Source organism: Panthera pardus, unplaced genomic scaffold (assembly GCF_024362965.1).
Source record: "Panthera pardus isolate Hobbes unplaced genomic scaffold, ASM2436296v1 HiC_scaffold_16, whole genome shotgun sequence".
Taxonomy (NCBI): domain Eukaryota; kingdom Metazoa; phylum Chordata; class Mammalia; order Carnivora; family Felidae; genus Panthera; species Panthera pardus.
Genome location: NW_026526721.1, coordinates 58,297,383 through 58,320,243, shown reverse-complemented (window position 1 = coordinate 58,320,243; position 22,861 = coordinate 58,297,383).

The window sequence follows — 22,861 nt, the reverse complement described above, 5'->3', positions numbered from 1 at the left end:
CACATCGGGCTCCACGCTGGCAGCACAGAGCCTGCTTGGGGTTCTCTGTCTCCCTCTCTGTCCCTCCCCTGCTTGAGCTTTCTCTCACTCTCTCAAAATAAATAAATAAACATTTTTTAAGCAAATAAATAAGTAAATAAGTAAACAAAGGGAAAGCCCTCCCTGCCTGATGCTTTGGGTTTGTGTTTTCCTCCTTTAAATTCCAACCCAGCCACTTACTTGTCCCTTGGCATTTTATGTTCACAAACTCATACAAGATTCCCCAGAATGTCTTTCTCCTGCTAGGATTGTGGAAAAGTAGTGCTCACTCACTACCACCTCCCAGCATACTTTAACAATGAACATTTGAAAGTAAGAATTTTTTTTCCCTCCTGTACTTCTGTCATTGATGGCTTCATTTGGTTCAATGTAATTTTTGATTTCCCTTGATTTCCTTTTTGACTCGAGGATAATTAAAGTTTTTTTTTCTTAATGTTTTCTGTGTTTCTTAATGTTTTCTGTTATTTTTCTATTATTGATTTGTGTCTCATTCTATGTGATCAGGGAATATATCCTCTTTTTATGAGGTTTGTTTTATGCCAGGATATGGTTGATCTTGGTATATATTCCATAGGCGCTTGGAAAAAAAAAAACATATTTTTTTTTTGTATTTTGCTGTTATGAGGTGGCATGTCCTATACATATTAATTGGATCTTGTTGTTGGATAGTGTTGTTGAATTCTTCTATGTACTTGCTGATTTTCTGTTTCATTGTTCACTTAGGCTTTTTTTGTTTATTTGTTTTTGTTGTCCTATCAATTTTTGAGACAGAGGGAGTTGAAGTCCTCAACTATAATTGTGGATGTGTCTATTTCTCCTTTCAGTTCTATCAGTTTTACTCAACATATTTTGCAGTACTGTTGTTTTGTGAATACACATTTAGGAATGTTATATCTTCTTAGTATATTGACCAATTCACCTTCATGTGTTTTCTCTTTCTGTCTCTGGTAAGTTATTTTGTTGTTGTTCTGAAGCATATTTAATACAGCTGATCCTGCTTCCTCTTAATTACTTTGCAGAGTATATCTTTTTCCCTAAGTTTATTCCAACCTACCTATATTTCTATAATTGAAGTGAGTCTCTTGTAGGTAGCATATAGCTGGGTCATTTTTTTTTTTAACCCGTTCTACCAATCTCAATCCTTTGGTATCTATAGATCATTTACATATAATTTTTACATTTTTTAAGACTTAAGTTTGCCATTTTATTTTTTAATATTCTGTTTGTTCTGTTTCCCCCTCTATTTTGCTTTTCTGCCTTTTTGTAGGATACTTGAACACTTTTTATTTCATCTTAATTTATCAATGGTGTTTTGAGTGTACCTTCTTTATAGCTTTATTAATAGTTATTCTAAATATTACATTATATATATGTATGTGTATATATGTATAATGTAATGCATGAGATGTATTTGGGTTTATGTGTGTGTGTGTGTGTGTGTGTGTGTGTGTGTGCGCGTGTGTGTGTGTGTACAGTTTATCACTGTTTACAGGTGTCAACACTTTACCAATTCTAGTGAGGTGTACAAAGCTTACCTCTCTTTGCATTCCTTTATCCTCCTCTATTAACGATGTATTTTTTTTTTTTTACCCATTGCCTCTACATACATTGAGATCCACATTTGACAGTGTCACGGTTTTGCTTCAATCATCAAATGTAATTCATAAAACTCTCAAGGAGAAAGAAAGTCTTTTGTATTTACCCATAAGTTTGCTTACATATTCTTTCTTACCTGCTGATGTTCCAAGATTTCTTATTTTATTATATTTTTTCTGCTTAGAGAACTTCCTGTAGTCATTCGTTTAGGGGTCGTTTAGGGTGACAAATTGCCGGTTTTCCTTCATCTGCTAGTCTTGATTTCTCTTTCATTTGTGGAGAATATTTTCCTCTGGAGATAGCTATAGGAGTCATAAGTTCATTATTTTTTAGCACTTGAAAATGATATGCAACTTCTTTCTGGCCTCCAAGGTTTATAATAAAAATTCTGCTATTATTTGACTAGTCTCCCCCCCCCCCCCCAAGTAATACGTCACTTCTCTACAACAGCTTTCAAGACTTTTTTCTTCATCTTTAGCTTTCTGAAGTTTAACTTGTGTCTTGGCATGGATTTATTTGGATTTATCCTGTTTGGAGTTAACTCTTCTTCTTGATCCTGTAGGTCTGTCTTTTCCCAAATTTGGGAAACTTTCAATCATTATTTCTTTGAATATTTTTTCTGTACCACCCTCTTTATCCTCTTCTTCTGGAATTCTAAAGACCCAAATGTTAGTTAGATCTTTTGTTTTAGTCTGACATGTTCCTGAAGGTGTGTTCATTTTTTTTTTCAGTGAATTTTTTTCTGTGTTTTTCAGAATTGGTCATTTCTATTGTTCTCTCCTCAAGTTCAATGACTCTTTCCCTTGTCTTCTCCATTCTGCTATTGAGCCCATTTGTTGCTTTTTAATTTTTTTCATTTGCTATATCTTATTTTTGAAATTCCCATTTAATTTTTCTCTATATCACCTTTTTGTCTTTCTGCAACTTTTTATTTCTTTGCCCAGAGTTCATATTTTTTTCATTAGTCTTAATTGTACTTATAACCACTCATTGAAGTATTTTTATAATGGTTATGTTAAATTCTATTCGGGTAATGCTAAAATTTGTGTCGTGTTGGATTTGGCAACTGTTTATTGTCTAAGTTTGAATCCATCTTGAGTCTTGGAGCACAATGGACTTTTTTAAAAATATAATTTATTGTCAAATTGGTTTCCATACAACACCCAGTGCTCATCCCAACAGGTCCCCTCCTCATTGCCCATCACCTACTTTCCCCTCTTCCCCACCCCCATCAACCCTCAGTTTGTTTTCAGTATCCAAGAATCTTTTATAGTTTGCCTCCCTTCCTCTCCGTAACTTTTTTTCCCCTTCCCCTCCCCATGGTCTTCTGTTAAGTTTCTCAGGATCCACATAAGAGTGAAACCATATGGTATCTTTCTCTGACTGACTTATTTCACTTAGCATAATACCCTCCACATTGCTGCAAATGGCCAGATTTCATTCTTTCTTGTTGCCAAGTAGTATTCCATTGTGTACATAAACAGCATCTTCTTTATCCATTTGTCAGTTGATAGACATTTAAGCTCTTTCCATAATTTGGCTATTGTTGAAAGTGCTGCTACAGGGGCGCCTGGGTGGCTCAGTCGGTTAAGCGGCCGACTTCGGCTCAGGTCATGATCTCGCGGTCCGTGAGTTCAAGCCCCGCATCAGGCTCTGTGCTGACCGCTCAGAGCCTGGAGCCTGTTTCGGATTCTGTGTCTCCCTCTCTCTCTGACCCTCCCCCGTTCATGCTCGCTCTCTCTCTGTCTCAAAAATAAATAAACGTTAAAAAAAAATTAAAAAAAAAAAGAAAGTGCTGCTACAAACATTGGGGTACATGTGCCCCTATGCATCAGCACTCCTGTATCCCTTGGGTAAATTCCTAGCAGTGCTATTGCTGGGTCATAGGGTAGTTCTATTTTTAATTTTTTGAGACACCTTCACACTGTTTTCCAGGCCAGCTGCACCAGTTTGCATTCCCACCAACAGTGCAAGAGGGTTCCCGTTTCTCCACATCCTCTCCAGCATCTATAGTCTCCTGATTTGTTCATTTTAACCACTCTGACCAGCATGAGGTGGTTGCTCAGTGTGGTTTTGATTTGTCACAATGGATAATTTTTAACTGACAACTGAACATTGTGAATATTATAAGACTGGACCATATTTAAATCCCATGTTTTAGCAGGCCTTCGCTAACACTGCTCTAGCAAAAGTGAGGATACTATCTTGTTACTGGCAGGGTAGAATGGAAGCTCAAGTTCTATACTCAGTCTTCATTAACACAGAGCTAGGGAAAATTGTCTCTTTATTGCTAAGAAGTAGTCATGGCACCCTTCTTCTTGATGTTCCTCCACTTATACCATGAGAAGTAACCTTTTTATAGCTGAATGGCGATGAATGTCCAAACTTTCTATTTGTCCTCCTCTGACATCACCCCAGTAAGGAGGACAAGGGGTACCCGATTTGACTGGTTGGGAGTGGAAGTCCAGGCTCCAATATGGTCTCCATGGAGTCATGGGGGCCTGAGGCACCTCTTTACTGCAAGGTGGGTATACAATTCCTAGCTCCCACTAGACCTTTTCTGATGCTACCCTCTTCTGTAGGGATGGGAGTGGGGGCAGGTTTCTGGCACCAATGTGAGGTCTGGCATGGGTCAAGTCTAGGCTTTCCACTCAGCTCTTGCTGGTGTGTGCATTTGTTTGTGTGTAAGGGAGGGGATGGCTCAAGTTTCCCTGTGGAGTTTGGCTGGAGTAAAGCAGTTATTGGTAAACATTTTCCATCTTGTTAGATCATCCATTCCTGGCCACGTGGCTAGAAAGAACAGGCTTTTTTTTTTTTTTTTTTGAAGTCTTTTAAAAATCTATACTTACTGGCATTTCCATTTTTCCAGCTTCTGTAGTACCCAGTCCAAGATAAAATGAGGCAAAAAGAAAACCCAAGGAACTCATCTCAGTGCAGCTATTCAAGTCTCAAGGTCCCTATCTGGCCTTTCTTCCCTTCATCTTTAAGATTCTTTCTCATGTTTGTTTTATATATAACATCCAGGGCTTTTAGCTGTACTTACTGGGAGGGATAGGAAAAAGTACACAGACTCTATCTTTGGGATATGGAAGTCCCACATAATTCACCTTTTAACAATAGGCAAGAGACTTAAACAGGCACTTCATAAACAAGAACATTCAAGTGGTCAAAAAACACATGAAAAGATAAGTGCTCAACATTGTCATTCATCAGTTAAATGAAAATGAAATATACAAATACAATAATACCAAACATCCAAAAGAATAACTAACATTTTTTTTAGAAGATTGTCAATCCCAAGTGTTGGCAAGACTGGTGAGAGTTTAGGGGCTTAGGTGGTTCAGTTGGTTGAGCGTCTTGACTTCAGCTTGGGTCATGATGTCACAGTTTGGTTCGTAAATTCAAGCCCAGCATCGGGCTCATTTCTGTCAGTGCAGAGCCCACTTCAGATCCTCTGTGCCCCCATCCATCCCTCTCCTGCTCAGTCTCTCTCTCTCTCACTCTTTAAATACATAAATAAATACATAAATAAACATTTAAAAAAAAAGAGTGGTGAGAGTTTAAATTGGCACCATCATCTTGGCAGTTATCTGCCACAGTTGTATCTTGCATGCCCTTTGACTTGGGTGTATATATCTAGGAGTTAATATATATTAGATATATACACCCAAGGTGTATATACCTAGGTATATACACCCAAGAGAAATAAATTATTATGCCCACCAAAAGACATAAGCAAAAATGTGATAGAAGCCTTATTTGTGCTAGCCAAAACTCAAAACAATTTAAATGGTATCAATTCTAAAAAAGATAAGTAAATTATAGTACTCTTCATAAGATTAGATACCATGCAGCACTAAAACAGAAAGAAGAAAACTATGTCATGGATGAATCTCACAAAATAATAATGAATGGAGGCAATCAGGGGCAAAAGAATACATATTATGTTTATAGAAAATGTAAGAATAGGCAAAATATTAAAGGGTAATACAAATCCAATAAAGGTAATTCTGGGAAAGGGATACTGACTGGGAAGAAGTACAGGAAATATTCTAGGTTGTTGAAAATACTCTGCATCTTTCTATGGGCTGTAGTTTCACGGGTTGATATATACGTGAAAATTAAAAGTTGTGAAACTAATATACGTTCATGTGTGTGTATGTGTACCTGCTAAAACTTAAACAAAAAAAATATTTTAAAGATTTTCTTCCATTTCACTTTTTAATACATTCTAATGGCCATCCATTGTACATCCGTGGAATCCAGAATCATTGATCTCTTGAGATTTTTTTTTTAACTACATTCCTCAGCTTCCTGGTCTATCCTTATCCCCATTGTATTTACTATTTAGCTTCCTCAAGAAAAAGACAATCTTCTACCTGTCTATCAAGACCAATATTATTCCACTGCCCACTACAGTAAACTATGGAGAGTGTCCCAAACACATCATAGTATTTCACAAAAGTCCAAGTATATGTAACCTTAGTTTATCTATCAAAATCTGCTAAGACATTACCTTGTTTGTGCCAACCTCTAATTCTAAACAACAAAACAAAACAAAAAAAGTTCATTATTTCCTTGCATGAATAATTGCTGGTCTGCAAACTGGGGAGCATCCAGAGTGAACTCTGAAACGGGCCCCTGTATTTGGAGAGCAAGGAGAGACTGAAAATAGAGGCAGCCAGTCCAGATTCGTAGGCAGCAGGTTTAATAAGCAGACAACTTACTTACAAGGCTTTCTTAGGCAGTTGCAAGATACATAGATCTCTGTACCCACCTGCCAGAGTCCTAAAAGTTTACACAGAGGGCTCACCTGGGTTCTGTCACACATACTGTTCAGGTAGTCTTAACACACATTACTCTCTTCAAGCTGCATCCTTACAAATGCCTCCTACTGTGGGAACAGCGGGCAGAATGTATATTCCAAGGACAGGGGAGGGAGTGAGGAACCTGGGTCCAGCTTAAGGGTCAACCAGTGGCCATATCCTCTCAAAGACCTCCTTCAACAATGATTAACATAACTGCTTTTATGTTATACATACTGACAGGAGAAAAAGAACAAACGTTGGGCTTTGCTGCAGCTCCAGGTCTCCAGGCAGGAGTCCTGAGCCTGAGGCATACAGATTACAATACTCCTACAGGTCCCTCAAGGACTTCTTTAAAGCTACAGCTTTGCTCTTGTTAGTGTTACTTCCCTCTAAGAACCATAAACACTGCCCCCCCCCAAGATATATATTAGCAATCAACTTTCAAACATATGACCCACTAATACACATTTGATAAGTCTCATGACTAATGTTTTACTAGACAACAATAAAAGCAACCTTATCTTAACTACAGCTAGCCCTCCAAGCTCCCAGAGACCTTGCTTTTAACGTGCACAAATTCCTTAGAGACTTGTGCCATCTCTAACCCCCACTAACTAGAAAAGTACATAATCAGTCACTCCTCCAACCTCAGTGCAGCTCTTTCTGCCCACGGGTCCTGTCCCCAGGCTATAATAAAAGCAGCTTTTGCACCAAAAAGTGTCAAGAATTCTTTCTTGACCACTCATTAGTGGCCCCACATCACATTCTACACTATTGATAACTGTCTAGATCACTTATCTCTGTATTCTTGAAGGCTCCCATGTATATACAAATAATGCAGATAAGGTGATTTTTATTTTGCCAGAGACCCACATTTCTTCACTAAACTCATCCATTCAACCAGTTCCTGCCTGTCTTAATAAGGCTCAAATTCTGTCTCCTTTGGAGAACCTTCACTGACTATCTCAGTCAAAAGTGATCATGACTTTGCTTCTACTGAATGATTATAGTACACAGGCTAGGCCACTCTTGTGGCATTTACTAATGCACCAAAATAACTCTGAAGGGACATGTGTTAAACAAACACAATTCATCAAGAATTAGAAGTAAACAGGTTTTAATACTGTCAAGGAAGAAGAATTCTCTCTGCCCTCCAAGGCCCTTCTAGCTGGAAAAAAATCAAATTGACATGAGACAGATTAAGGAGAAAATCAAACCTAATTTCATATGTATAAGGAATCCACGCAGACGTAGACATTCAAAGACAGGCAAAATGAGATATCCTGTCATCTTGAACTAAGGAGAGGGGGGTAGTGGGACTTCACAGTGTAGGAATGCCGGCACCTGGGTAGTTCAGTCGGTTAAGTAGCCTGGCTTTGGCCTAGGTCATGATCTCAGGGCTTGTGAGTTCGAGCCCCTTCCCGCCCCCTCATCGGTCTCTATGCTGACAGCTCAGAGCCTGGATCCTGCTTCAGATTATGTATCTCCCTCTCTAATCCAGCAATCTGCCTCCTCTTACTTCAAAATCTCTACCACCCTGTTTTATCCAAGAAACCCACTTCTTCCAGAATTCTAGGAAAGCAGTGTCCATCGGCTCTTTGCCAGAAATCCATTGTTCCAAAACATTACATTAATATAGCAATAAAATCCTTGGGGTTCCTTTTCACCTTTATTTATCTATTTATTATCATTTTAAAATAATCTTGACCTTAAAACTTCAAAGTTTGCCTTGGTAGTGCAGGGGAAATGGTGCCGAGGAGCATCAGCTAGTGCGGGTCATCAGCCAATCAGGTCAGGAGCTATGACCTTGAAGCCAATGGGTGCAGACCAGGGGCGGGGCTTGGAACAAGTTAACTGCCAGCAAGGTTGCGGTTGATTGTGGCTGTTCTGGAGTGAACGGATTATAGCTTGTCTCCACTTCTCATTTATCCCTCCGGAATACTCTTCCTGAGGCTCGGCACGGTGAGCTTCCCCTAATTTCCCTTTCAGGAAGCTGCCCTTTCCCTCTAGCGTTTCCGCCTCAGCCTTACCTTAGGGGAGGAGCCAATGCTCCCGCGGTATTCCAGCTACCGGTTTCGGCCAGCCATTCCCTCCTCAAGTTTCCACCTTTCCCGTTTTCCCGCGGCAGCGAAATCAAGGCCAACAAGCCTCTCAGTTGGAATGTTTGCCCCTTGGCCCCTGCCCATATCATCCTCCATTGCCCATCACTCCTCCCGTATCATCCCTCCAGACTATTTACCTGGCTTGTGCTCGTTCCCTTTGCCTTGCTGCGGCACTGAGCAGAAAGCACCCTGATGCCATCCGCGGTCGCTCTCCTCAGGTGCGTGGAGCTGAGCTGAGAGGGAGGAAGGACTCCCTGGGAGTGGAGAGGCATTAGGAGGGCGACAGAACGCGCCCCCCCCCCGCCCCCCCAGAGTCCGTGAGTAAGAGGGCTGCCGTGTGGTGTGGCAGGACAGTTTACTGGAGCCAACCCCAGCGGTGCATCGCCTCTGTCGTGAACCATGGGGCCGGAGCTTGGCAGGTGTGAAGATAACTGGGTGAACCATGGGGCCGGAGCTTGGCAGGTGTGAAGATAACTGGGTAACTGGGATGCCACAGTGCCCTCTTCAGGATGCTCTTGTCAGCCGAGTCCTGGAAAGGGCGACTGAGAAGGAAGAAAGACTTGCCATTTTCAGGGGGGGGGGGGGGGGGGCGGGTTGTGTCTGACTAGTCTGACTTACACTTTTCCATGACAAAGGGAATCTCTTAAGGCTGACTGTTGAGGACAAAGCTACAGGCCAGTTTTGAGAGAGCCATCCTTAAGGACCTCCACACACAAAGGTTTTTGTCGAATCCGTTGAAAAATTAATGTAGGAGACCTAGCTGGTAATTTCAAGACAAACCAGTATTTCTTCCGTGATGAGACCCGGACTTATAAACTTCTCCAAAGCTGTCAAAAGTCGGTTTCATTAAGCTGAAGAAGAGTTTTAATTACATGCAAAATCTGTCTAGTCTCACTGCTACTTCTTTACCGGTGTCTTTTAAAATATTAAAAACTACAGGCATATTAACATTTACATGTTAACATAAAATGAGATCTCCCCTTCGGTGAGAGGTTTGTTAGGAAAATTTGGAGTGTAGGTTGAAAAAGCCCAACTGAGTATTCGCCACATATTTACAGGCAGATAGTGAAATTATGTTGAGCTCGATCCCTGAATTTCAAGGATAATTAAGATTTGGAGTAATTTTATTCTTTCCTGAAAGGAATTGATTAAGGTTAAATGTGTAAGCGCTTACTAAAGTTTTCAAATAAACAATTTTAAAAATGAGAAAAATGCTTATGGGAACATGTATCCCTACTTTTAGTTTGAAAAATAGACTTCTTAACTGTTTTAAATTCTGCAAGCATGTAAGAATGTTTATGTTGCGAAAAATACTTTTCCTTTTTTGGTGAAGTTTGTTTGCTCCAAGATGTTTGGTTCTGGAGTACCAGTGGGCAAGTTAGTGGGTGACATTGATAACATTTCCTAAATAGTTTGATGTTAACTAAGAGCAACTATGATCCATCTATCACAGTGTTGTTCCCTAATGGCACAGACTTCTAGGACAGTGCTTCTGAATAATGGCCACTCATCAGAACCACTGGAAAGATTTTAAAGTTGCTAATACCTAGGCAAGACCTCATACCGATTAGATTAACCTCTGGGGGTGCCACCCATGCATCTGTATTTTTTTTTTTTTTTAGAGAATTTATTCTTAAGTAATCTCTACACCCAATGTGGGACTCAAATTTATAACCCTGAGATCGAAAGTCTCATGCCTTACCAACTGAGCCAGCCGGGGACCCCTGCATCTGTATTTATAAAACTGTCTAAGTGATTCCAATGTGGAGCCAAGGTTAAGAATCTTTGTCTTAGAGGAACGGCTAACCTTGCTCTGCTCTAGCACTTATATGGTTATCAATATCCCCTGGTCTAAACTTCAGCTCTTGGCATGTTAACGTAATGTTAGGGAATTTAGAAATTCTTTGAAGAAAAACAAAAAATAGACAAATAAACAAAAAAGAAGTCCCTGACATCAGGGAACTAGTCTGATTTCAAAGCTAAGTGTCACTCAGTGTCACTACAAGCTGGCCTGTTGCTTTTACCCAGTCCATATTATTTGCCTGTTGGAGGCAAACAATCTCACAGAACATTAACATGATATGAGGTCATTCGAAACCATAATAAAGTGAAGCAAAAAGTCACTGGGCAACCCATAGAATACCAAACATCCCCTCTCTTGGCTAAAATGAGTGCTGCTTCTTTACTTGTGACCGCTTTATCCTCATTCTATTCTGCCCTCCCCATAGAGAAGATTACTTAAGATACCCAGTCACGGAATTATCCTTGCTTTCTGACCCAATCAACACCAAATCTATATAACACCCAATCCATAGTAAACTCTCACTTGCCTCCAGAATTACTCAACCACAGCCTAGATCCACAGTAATTTTAACATCCTTTTATTGAAACACCCCACATTTCCCCAGGCTGAATGTTATCCCAATTTGTCAATAATGAACCCAATTTGTCAATCCCACATGTGTTTCTGGTGGTCTTTGCCTGAAGGGCATTGATATTCTTTCTCACAAAACCCGACTCAAGAATATTAAAAAGAGAAGGGAGAGGAGGGGTCTAGATGGTGGAATAGCATGGAAATTCTCTGCTTTTTTCATCCCTGAAATCCAGCTAGATCAGCACCACGCCATTTTTCACACCTAGAAAATTGATCTGAGGACTAACACAACAATCTGCATAACTTGAGTCATAGAACTTGGCTGGTACGTGGTGCAGAGAGGTGAACTGTAGGAGAGAGAAGCCATGGAGGGTATGGAGTTGTTTTTTTTTTTTTTTTTGCAGAGAGAAGACAGATACAGCGGGGAGAATACAGGAAAAGCACTATCCCAAAAGCATCTGCAGAGAAAGACAAAGGGTGGAAACACCCACAAGAAACTGAACAAGAAAGGGAGAAAGGAGAAGGGAGAGGGTTTCAATACCATTAGGACTCTAGAAACAGGGGAGCACAGAGTCAGAAACTCTGTAGTTTAATATGTAGTGGTGCTGTGATGGGAAAGGTGAATCCCCAAAAGCAGACAGCAAGGTCCAAGGGGTCCAAGAGCCACACAGGGAGAGAGAGTTCCCCTGCCAGGAGGACATTTGGTAGAAGCCGTGCAGCCTCCCCACAGGCAAAGAAGATCCCAGCAGAACCTGGATTACAGCCACATTTGCAGTGTTGGAACAAGGACGCTAGGGTGCAGTGAAGCCTGGCACCAGATGTGTGTTATGATTTACCATAGTCCTAGAACTGTTACTGCTACACAATTGCGAAAATTTTTTCTAGGGCAGGCTGGAACCCGGCCACAGTCTCTGAGTCTCTGCAGCAGTAAAGTCGCATGAGCATTTGGGGGGCAGGCCAGCATCCAGCCATTGCTCGGTGAGACCCTCCCCTGGAGGTCAGAGTGGGTTCAAGCCACCGGGCTGTCATATGTGAGATATAACATAAAGTGAGATAAAATTTGGGAGGGAGGTGCCACTTGGCAGGCTGATGTCTTGGTCATGAACAGTGTAGAAGCAGGGAGTGGACAGAAACTGGGGACAAAGGAGGGATGCTTGATTGCTGGTTGGCAAAAGCACAGAGTTCTGATGCTGCAGACTGGGAAGCTGGGTGATGCCATTTTCACCTGTCCTGCACATACACATATACATGTACACATGCCATACTGATCCACCCCAATAAGCTAAGCAGCACCACCTAGTGAAGAAGGGAGCTGTTACACCAAGCCCCATCCAACTGAGCCAACCCAGCCCCAGAGGATGACCACAAGTCTCTCCCCCTGGTTAGTGTATGGATTATAAAGTGCTTCATAGTTTGACTTCTAGGGGAAACTGGATGTAATTTCATCTGGAACTCATTCTGTTCGCTGGTCCAACTATTCATTTTTTTTCTTATTTTTGGATACAGAAACATAATGGCAATAAGTTCATATCTGTCAGTACTCTGTCTAAATATCAATGGACTAAATTCTCCAATCAAAAGACACAGAGTAACAGAATGGATAAGAAAACAAGGTCCATCTATATGCTATTTACAGGAGACCCATTTTAGACTGAAAGACACCTTCAGATTGAAAGTTAGGGGATGGAGAACCATCTGTCATGTTAATGGTTGCCAAAAGAAAGCCTGAGTTGCCATACTATGTCAGACAATCTATATTTTAAAATAAGGACTATGACAAGAGATGATGAAGGACATTATAGCATAATTAAGGAGCCTATCCACAAAGATCTAACAATTTTAAACACTTATGCCCCCAACATGGGGAACCCAAGTATATAAATCAATAATCACAAACATAAACTCATTAATAATAATATCATAATAGTAGGTGATTTCAACACCCCACTTATATCAATGGACAGACGATCTAAACAGAAAATCAACAAGGAAACAATGGCTTTGAATGACTCACTGGACCAGATGGAATTAACAGATATATTCAGAACATTTCATCCTAAAGCAGCGGAATATACATTCTTCTCCAGTGCACATGGAATTTTCTCTAGAATAGCTCACATACTGGGTCACAAATCAGCCCTCAACAAGTACAAAAAAATCAAGATCATACCATGCATATTTTCATACCACAACACTATGAAATTCTAAATCAATCATAAGGAAAAAAGTTGGAAAGACAACAAATACGTGGAAACTAAAGAACATCCTACTAAAGAATCAATGGGTTAACCAAGAAGTTAAAGAGGAAATTAAGAAGTACATGGAAGCCAATGAAAATGATAACACCACAGCCCAAAAACTCTGGGATCCAGAAAAGGGGGTCATAAGAGGGAAATATATAGCAATCCAAGCCTTCCTACAGAAGGAAGAGAGGTCTCAGATACACAACCTAATCTTAAACTTTACAGGCTGAAAAAGAAAGGAAAATAAAATGCAAAACCAACAGAAGACAGGAAATAATAAAGATTAGAGCAGAAATCAATGCTATTGAAATGAAAAAAACAGTAAAACAGATCAATGAAACTAAGAGCTGGTTCTTTGAAAGAATTAATAAAATTGATAATCCCCTAGCCAGTTTGATCAAAAAGAAAAAGGAAAAGGACCCAAATAATTAGAATCAAGAATGAAAAAGCAGAGATCACAATCAACCCTGAAGAAATACAAACAATAATAAGAGAATATTATGAGCAATTATATGCCAATAAAAAGGGCAATCTGGAGGAAATGGACAAATTCCTAGAAACATATAAACTACCAAAACTGAAACAGAAAATTTGAACAGGCCCATAACCAGTAAAGAAATTGGATCAGTAATCAAAAGTCTCCCAAGAAACAAAAGTCTAGGGCCAGATGACTTTCCAGGGGAATTCTATGAAACATTTAAAGAAGACTTAACACCTATTCTTTTGAAGCTGTTCCAAAAATAGAAGTGGAAGGAAAACATCTAAACTCATTCTACAAGGTTAGCATTACCTTGATTCCAAAACCAGACAAAGACCCCACTAAAAAGGAGAACTACAGACCAGTTTTCCTGATAAACGTGGATGCAAAAATTCTCAAAAAGAATGGAAGCAGAAAAGACCTCGAATAGCCAAAGCAATCCTGAAACAGAAAACCAAAGCTAGAGGCATCACAATCCCGGACTTCAAGCTATATTACAAAGCTGTAATCATGAAGACAGTATGGTACTGGCACAAAAACAGACACTCAGACCAATGGAACAGAATAGAGAACCCAGAAATGGACCCACAAACATATGGCCAACCAATCTTTGACAAAGCAGGAAAGAATATCCAATGGAATAAAGACAGTCTCTTCAGCAAGTGGTGCTGGGAAAACTGGACATGCAGAAGAATGAACTTGGACTACTTTCTTACGCCATACACAAAAATAAATTGAAAATGGATGAAAGACCTACATGTGAGTCAGGAAGCCATCAAAATCCTAGAGGAGAAAGCAGGGAAAAACCTCTTCGACCTTGGCCACAGCAACTTCTTACTCAACACGTCTCCAAAGGCAAGGGCAATAAAAGCAAAAATGAACTATTGGGACCTCATCAAGATAAAAAGCTTCTGCACAGTGAAGGAAACAGTCAGCCAAACTAAAGGCAACCATCAGAATGGGAGAAGATATTTGCAAATGACGTATCAGATAAAGGGTTAGTATCCAAAATCTATAAAGACCTTATCAAACTCAACACTCAAAAAACAAATAATCCAAAGAAGCAATGGGCAAAAGACATGAATAGACACTTTTCCAAAGAAGATATCCAGATGGATAACAGACTCGTGAAAAAATGCTCAACATCACTCATCATCAGGGAAATACAAATCAAAACCATGAGAAACCACCTCACCCAAGTCAGAATGGCTAACATTAACAACTCAGGCAAAAACAGATGTTGGTGAGGATGCAGAGAAAGGGGAAGAGTCTTGCACTGCTGGTGAGAATGCAAACTAGTGCAGCTACTCTGGAAAACAGTATGGAGATTCCTCAAAAGGTTAAAAGTAGAACTACCCTATGACCCAGCAATTATACTACTAGGTATTTATCCAAAGGATACCAAAATGCTGATTCAAAGAGACACATACACCAATGTTTATAGCAGCACTATCAACAATAGCCAAATTACAGAAAGAGCCCAAATGTCCATCGACAGATGAATAGATAAAGAAGATGTGGTATATATACAATGGAGTGCCACTTGGCAATCAAAAAGAATAAATCTTGCCATTTGCAACAACATGGATGGAACTGGAGGATGTTATTCTAAGCAAAATTAGAGAAAGACAAATATCATAGACTTCACTCATATGTAAAATTTAAGATACAAAACAGATGGACATAAAAGAAGAGAAGCAAAAATAATATAAAAAAAGGAAGGGGACAAAACATAAGAGACTTTTAAATATAGAGAACAAACTTAGGGTTGCTGGAGAGGTTCTGGGTGGGGGGATGGCTAAATGGGCAAGGGGCATGAAGGAAGATACTTGTTGGGATGAACACTGGGTGTTATACGTAGGGGATGAATCACTGGATTCTACACCTGAAATCATTATTGCACTATATGCTAACTAACTTGGTGTAAATTTATATATATATATATAATATGCACACACTTTGATAATAAAAAATGAAAAGGAAAAAGAACTTTAAATGAAAGAAAAGAATATTAAAAAGAAACTGGCTTTGAGAAAAAAAGTTGAGAAATGTTGCCTTTGAATTGGGTGAATCACAGTTGTTGCTAACCTTCACCACACATTAAAATGGAAGAACCCAGGCTGCAATTTAGACTGACTTAAATAGAAGTCTCTGAGGAGAGTATCCAAGCCCCGGTATCATTATAACTCTGCAGGTGATGTCAAATAAAAATAATAAATACGGAGAGTAGTTACACAGACTAGGGACCTATATGGATTGGAAAACTGAGGCCAACAGCGTTGAAGTAAGCTGCCAAGTCTTTCACCCTGCCACCTGCAGCCCATCAGGCCTTTGCTTGCGGGCGGTCTGACTACAGCCAGCACTTTTACATTGGTGCTAATATGATATAACCTTTGAAAATGATGTTTACAAGGCTCTTTGATGCTAGTGATACAATACCAAGTGGAAAACAGCATAATAAATAAGAATGAACCCAACTGTGTAAATAAAACATACAAGAATCACTAGATCGCATGACTGTGGTTGATTTTTTCCTGATTTCTGAAATGTTTGTTTCCATATTTATTTCAAAAGCATTCATGATAAGCATGTATTCATTTATTTAGTTCCCCCCCAATATTGTTTTTAGAATCACAAAAGGGGATATAATAAAAATCAGAAAAGGGCATATAATAAACATAACATAAAAATAAGAAAAGGGCAATTCTATTACAAGATAGAATTGGAAGAATTCCCTGCATGAACTTTAAGATGCCCACCTAAAACTTTCCTTAGCATGGGAAGCAGATGAGATTAGCAGACCTGTAGCTATTATCTATTTCTTCAAAACAACACACATTTCAAGACACATCATGGCCCTTATGGGTCCTCTTCCATGAAGTAACAATGAGATAGAACATGTAACAACTTACCTGTTTTAAATCCTTTTGGTTTCAACATTTTTCTTATGTACTTGTTGCTATATAAATATATGAAAGCAAGAGAAACCTGGCTTATCACTCCCAAATGAGATAAAAGAAGGCTATAATGGAATATTATATGGTCTATTAATTTCTGTCTTGCTAGAACAACAAAAGAGATCAGTATTATCTTTTTAAAAGTTATTTTTTTAATGTTTATTTATTTTTGAGACTGAGGGAGACAGATTGTGAGTGGGGGAGGGGCAGAGAGAGAGGGAGACAGAATCTGAAGCAAGCTCCAGGCTCTGAGCTGTCAGCACAGAGCCCGATGCGAGGCTCTAGCCCGGGAACCGTGAGATAATGACCTGAGCCGAAGTTGTACTCTTAACCGACTGAGCTACACAGGCGCCCCTAAAAGTTATTTATTTAAACTCAAGTTAGTTAACATACAGTGTAGTGGAGACTCTGGATCTAGAGTTCTTTCTTGTTTAGCAAGAAAGCGGGACACAGGAATAAAATGCGAGAGATTGCTAATGTCCTTAAGAAGACAAGAGCCCTGGTTAAAGGTCCTTGCTCCGTTTTTATTAGGATCAGAAGGCTTACAAACATGGTGATGGACATATGATATACTCCGATTCAAAAGACCCCCCGAAAACAAACCACCAGAGTCCAGAGTCAAAGCCAAGCGTCAAGGGTCGTTTATTGCAGGTTCGAACCTGGTCCTCCGCGCACTCGTTGCCGGTGACGCTAAGAGGCCCCGAGCGAGGATCTTACAGCTTCTTTTATAGACAGGCACAAACAAGTTAGGGATTTTTTGCAGTTACAGGGCTGTTATTGGTTGACATTTAAATTTGAACACTCAGCAGAACTTGATTGGTTCCCGCCTTTAGGTCAGACCACAACTGGGCACACCCTGGCTGGTTCTGGGAACGGTCGGCGGGGGGGGGGGGGGGGGGGGGGGGGGGGGGTCTTTGCAGTTGTGAGTACACCTGGTAATTTTTCTCTTAGTCTCTCACATACACAAAGAGACAACGAATCTGTGAACATTAACTCATGGATGTGAGGAAAAGGGGGGGTTGAAGATATTCGGTGTTAGGGGTTTGGGTCAATATAAAACAAAATCCTGGCGCAGGGCAGATGGTTGTTAACAGATGTGAGGTGCCATATCTGTTTATCTTAGCCAGACTAGGGGATAAGACAGATAGAGCATGTAACCTCAAGGTCAACAAGGCACCATTCTTTTGTTAATTAGCTCCTCTCTGGGCAACTTCACCCTGCAGCGGCCTATAGCCCTATTTACCTGTTTATGTAATCTGGTCCTTCCTTCCGGTGAAAGCAGCTTTCTGCTATAATACTAAATTGGGGGGCGATTTCCACCCTGAATACCTAATCTTGTTTACCTCATATACCTTTGTTCTATATTGGATATATTGGGGCCTTTGCCCCACCCTTTCTATACCTATTTACCTAATCTTGTTTACCCAAACTTGGGTGTGAGCATCCTGTGGCTTTGTAATTCTTTATGCCTTGTTAACCCATCAGTGTAGGCCCAGGGAATTCCTAAACTTATTCCCCACAGTGTAGTATTGGGTTCAAGAGTAGAATCCAGTGATACATCCTTTATATATAACACACAGTGCTCATCCCAACACGTGCCCTCAATGCCCATCTCCCAGTTAGCTCATCCCCCTGCCAACCTCCCATCTAGCAAACCTCAGCTTCTCGGTATTTAAGAATCTCTTATGGTTTGCCTCCCTCTCTGTTTTTATCTTAGTTTTCCTTCCCTTCCCCCATATTCATCTCATTTGTTTCTTAAATTCCACATATGAGTGAAGTCATATGATATTTGTCTTTCTCTGACTGACTTATTTCACTTAGCATAACACCCTCTGGTTCCATCCACATAGTTGCAAATGGCAAGATTTCATTCCCTTTGATTGCCAAGTAATATTCCATTGCACATATATACCACATCTTCTTTATCCATTCATCCATCGATGGACATTTGGGCTCTTTCCATACTTTGGCTATGGTTGATAGTGCTGCTATAAACATGGGGGTGCATGTGTCTTTTCGAAATAGCATACCTGTATCCCTTGGATAAATACCTAGTAGTGCAATTGCTGGGTTGTAGGGTAGATCTATTTTTAACTTTTTGAGGAAACTTCATACTGTTTTCCATAGTGGCTGCACCAGTTTGCATTCCCACCAACAGTGCAAAAGGATTCCTCTTTCTCCACATCCTTGCCAACATCTTTGTTTCCTGTGTTGTTAATTTTATCGATTCAGACTGGTGTGAGGTGGTATCTTGTGGTTTTGATTTGTATTTCCCTGATGATGAGTGATGTTGAACATGTTTTCATCTGTACGTTAGCCATTTGGATGTCTTCTTTTGAAAAATGTCTATTCATGTCTTCTACACATTTCACTTGATTTTTATTTTTGGGTGTTGAGCTTGATAAGTTCTTTATAGATTTTGGGTACTAACCCTTTATCTGATATGTCATTTGCAAATATCTTCTCCCATTCTGATGGTTGCCTTTTAGTTTTGCTGACTGTTTCCTTCACTGTGCAGAAGCTTTTTATCTTGATGAGGTCCCAATAGTTTATTTTTGCTTTTATTTCCTTTGCCTCCAGAGTCATGTCTAGTAAAAAGTTGCTGCAGCTAAGGTCAAAGAGGTTGCTGCCTGTTTTCTTCTGTAGAATTTTGATTGTGTTTTGTCTCACATTTAGATCTTTCATCTATTTTGAATTTATTTTTGTGTATGGTGTATGAAAGTGGTCCCAGTTCATTTTTCTGCATGTCACTGTCCAGTTTTCCCAACGCAATTTGCTAAAGAGACTATCTTTTTTCCATTGGATACTGTATCCTGCTTTGTCAAAGAGTAGTTGGCTATATAATTGTGGGTCTATCTCTGCACTCTCGGTTCTGTTGCATTGATCTGAGTGTCTGTTTTTGTGCCAGTATCATACTGTCTTGATGATTACAGCTTTGTAAAAGAGCTTGAAGTCTGGAATTGTGATGCCTCTAGCTTTGGTTTTCTTTTTCAAGATTGCTTTGCCTATTTGGGGTCTTTCCTGCTTCCATACAAATTTTAGAATTGTTTGCTCTAGCTCTGTAAAGAATGCTGGTGTTATTTTGATAGGAATTGTATTGAATATGTAGATTGCTTTGGATAGTATCGATATTTTAACAATATTTGTTCTTCCAATCCATGAGCATGGAATGTTTTTCCATCTGTGTGTGTGTCCTCTTCAATTTCTTTCATGCATGTTCTATAGTTTTCAGTGTACAGATATTTTACCTCTTTGGTTAGGTTTATTCCTTGATATCTTACAGTTTTTGGTGTAATTGTAAATGAGATTGATTCCTTGATTTCTCTTTCTGATTCTTCATTGTTGGTGTATAGAAATGCAATTGGTTTCTGTACATTGATTTTATATCCTGTGATTTTTCCAAATTCACGTATCAGTTGTAGCCATTTTTTGATGGAGTCTTTTGGGTTTTCCAAGTATAGTATCATGTCATCTGTGAAGAGTGAAAGTTTGACTTCTCCATTGCTAATTTGGATGTTTTATTTCTTTTTGTCTGATCACTGAGGCTAGGACTTCTAGTACTATGTTGAACAACAGTGGTGAGAGTGAACATCCCTGTCGTGCTCCTGACCTTAGTAGGAAAGCTCTCAGGTTTTCCTCATTGAGGATGAGATTAGCTGTGGGTATTTCATACATGGCCTTTATGATGTTGAGGTATGTTCCTTCTATCCCTACTTTCTTTAAGGTTTTTATAAAGAAAGGATGCTGTATTTTGTCAAATGCTCCTTTCTTTTATTAATGTGGTGTATCATGTTCATTGGTTTGTATATACTGAACAAGCCCTGCAGCCCAGGAATAAATCCCACTTGATCATGGTGAATAATTATTTTAGTGTACTATTGAATTCGATTTGCTAGTATCTTGTTGAGAATTTTTGCATCCAGGTTCATCAGGGATATTGACCTGTAATTCTTCTTTTTAGTGGGGTCTCTGTCTGGTTTTGAAATCTAGGTATTGCTGGCTTCATAAAACGTGTTTGGAAGCTTTCCTTACATTTCTACCTTTTGGAACAGTTTGAGAAGAATAGGTATTAATTCTTCTTTAAGTGTCTGGTAGAATTCCCCCATGGAAACCATCTGGCCCAGGACTCTTATTTGTTGGGAGATTTTTTGATAACTGATTCAATTTCTTTGTTGGTTATGGGTCTGTTCAAATTTTGTATTTTTTCCTGTTTCAGTTTTGGTAGTGTGTGAGTTGCTAGGAATTTGTCCATTTCTTGCAGATTATCCAGTTTGTTGGCATATAATTTTTCATAGTACAGTAAAACCTTGAATTGCAAGTAACTTGTTCTGTGAGTGTTCCACAAGATGAGCACATATTTCTAATAAATTTGAACTTGTTAAAAAAGCAATGTCTTGCAATATGAATAGTATGTGATGCTGAACATCACATGATCACAGCTGAACCAATGTTTCTTTTCTCTCTTTCTCTGCGGGATTGTGGATCGTCTCCTATGCTCAGAGGCTTGGTATCAGGCCGTGGTGTTTGGCAGCAGTCAGTGTTTTTTCAGAATATTGGAAGGTGCCACAACTGGCACTGGTGTATTTTTTGTTACTTCAAAGCCCCTATGGACAGTCCTTTGCTTTTCCGTACAAGTTAAGCTTAGGAATGCTTTGCCTCATTTTAGGTCAGGTTGCCCGCAGATATATACCTTTTTGTCTGCTGCCTTATTGCCAACTACATTAAATACAGTATATGACAAGAATTTGTTAATACTGTACTGTAGTCAACATTTGTGCAAGCATATACAATGGCCCCCATGTAGAAAAATGTTGACAAGAAAGGCAGTAAGAAGAAGGAGATGATTACAGTGGAAGTTAAGGAGGGAATTGTTGAGAAGTATGAATGAGGTATGCAAGTGGCCATGATTGCAAGATTTTATAAGAAGTCTACGTCTGCATCTTGCCTACAGAGGAGAAGGAGAAAAAGGCAGAGGAATCCCCTCACTTCAAATGAGATTAGGAAGATGTATAAAATATGGGAAACAGTGCAAAATTTTGGAGAAAAGCATCACCCAAATAAGGCTGTAGCAGTGTGAGCAATGAATCTGTTTAACAACAATGCAGTATCACATTTCCACGAAATTGTTAAAAGAAGGCAAAAGCAAGTGTTATTGGATAGGTTTCTTGTTAAAGTTGCACAAAAAGAAAAAGATTCCGTTGAGCCAATAGATAGCAGTGATTCCTTTAGTGATAGTGAAAGTCGTCCTACACACCATCCCTCCTCTCTCTTGTCTCTCACACCAGCCACGAAGGTTTTCAAAGGTAAGTGCAGGTTAATTTATTTGTCTTTCTATTTTTATTTTTTTATTATTTTGTATTACAGTATTTTAACCATTTTTATATGAATGTTTTTGGATTGTGGAATGAAATCTGAGTTTCCATAATTTATTATGGGGAAATTCGCTTTGATATACAAGTGCTTTGGATTACAAACATGTTTCCAGAATGAATTCTGCTCACAAACCAAGGTTTTAAAATATTCTGTTATAATTGTATTTCTGTGGTGTTGGTTGTGATTTCTCCTCTTTCATTCGTGATTTTATCTATTTGAGTCCTATCTCTTTTTTTTTTTTTTTTTTTTGAGAAGTCTGGCTAGGGGGTTATCAATTTTGTTTATTCTTTCAAGAAACAGTTCTTAGTTTCATTGATCTGTTCTACTGGTTTTTTTAATTATTATTCTATATCGTTTATTTCTGCTCTAATCTTTATTATTTCCCTTCTGCTGGTTTTGGGCTTTATTTGCTGTTCATTTTCTAGCTCCTTTAGGTATAAGATTAGGTTGTGTATTTGGGACCTTTCTATCTTTCTTGCTCTTGAGATAGGCCTGAATTGCAATGTATTTTCCTCTCAGGACTGCTTTTTCTGCCTCCCAAAGGGTTCAGACTGTCGTGTTTTCATTTTCATTTGCTTCCATGTATTTTTTAATTTCTTCTACAGTTTCCTGGTTAACCTATTCATTCTTTAGTAGGATGTTCTTTAATCTCCATGTATTGGACGGTTTTCCACATTTTTTCTCCTGGTTCATTTCAAGTTTCATAGCATTGTGATCTGAAAACATACATGGTATGATCGTGATTTTTTTGTACTTGTTTGGGGATGATTTGTGAACCGGTATGTGATCTATTCCGGAGAATGTTCCACGTGTACTCGAGAAGAATGTGTATTCCACTGCTTTAGGATGAAATGTTCTGAATAGATATGTTAAGTCCATCTGGTCCAGTGT